The sequence below is a fragment of the Cryptotermes secundus genome, unplaced genomic scaffold, assembly GCF_002891405.2.
Source record: "Cryptotermes secundus unplaced genomic scaffold, Csec_1.0 scaffold186, whole genome shotgun sequence".
NCBI lineage: Eukaryota > Metazoa > Arthropoda > Insecta > Blattodea > Kalotermitidae > Cryptotermes > Cryptotermes secundus.
This window is the reverse complement of record NW_019727393.1, coordinates 358,172-359,096: the sequence shown is the minus strand read 5'-3', so window position 1 is coordinate 359,096 and position 925 is coordinate 358,172.

The window sequence follows — 925 nt, the reverse complement described above, 5'->3', positions numbered from 1 at the left end:
TCACGTCAGAAGAAAAGTAAATAAAATTATCACCATTGTTAGTCTGTTTTCTTCATTTTATATTATCATTATTCCTGCACAACACAAAATAACCATTTAAAGACCATCTGAAGTCAATAATTATGCACAATGCAGTATTTGTGTTTTGTTGGTATCACTGCTGTTTTGCGCAGCATTGCTATGCATGGTTTCCATCTTATTATTTCTGTGCAGGTTTGATGTTGCTGGTCGGTTCCATCATTGCGCTCCGCTTTCTGTTTGCACCAAAGAAGAGCAACATTCAGTGATCGACTTTTCGTTGTCAGAAGATGTATCAGGGCCCATAATCCATCAAGCACTTTCAGCACAATATGGGAACAGTGTTTAGCCGCAACAGGGTGTCTGTAAATGGCTTTAGACGTTCAAAAATGGTCTCACAAGTGTTAAGCATGAAGAAGGAACCGGATGCCCCTACATGGCTGCAAATGAGGACAACATTAAGCATGCACATGACATGATTCTATTAGACAGATAAGTGACTACTGATGACATGGCAAATTGTCTGCAAATTAGTCATAGTTCTGCCTATGAAATCATCCACAACAGACTTGGGTTTCATAAGTCTGTGCAAGATGGGACCCAAAAACAACTTACAATGTTGCATAAACAAACACACATGGACATGTGCCAACAAAATTTGGATCGCTGTGGTAATGATTCTTAGACAGAAACTCAGAAAATCTATGTTTTGTATTATCTAACAAACATGGTACAACAACAAACTTACAGCATCACTTGGGCAAGAGAAAAGTTGGGCATGATCTGCTGGTCTCATACCATTTGTGATCTACCTCATTGTCTCAAGTCTACATATTAAACTACACTTTATTCAGTAAGTATGTGTTCTTTATTTTTCTGGTATTAATTACAATATTGATTGTGTAAT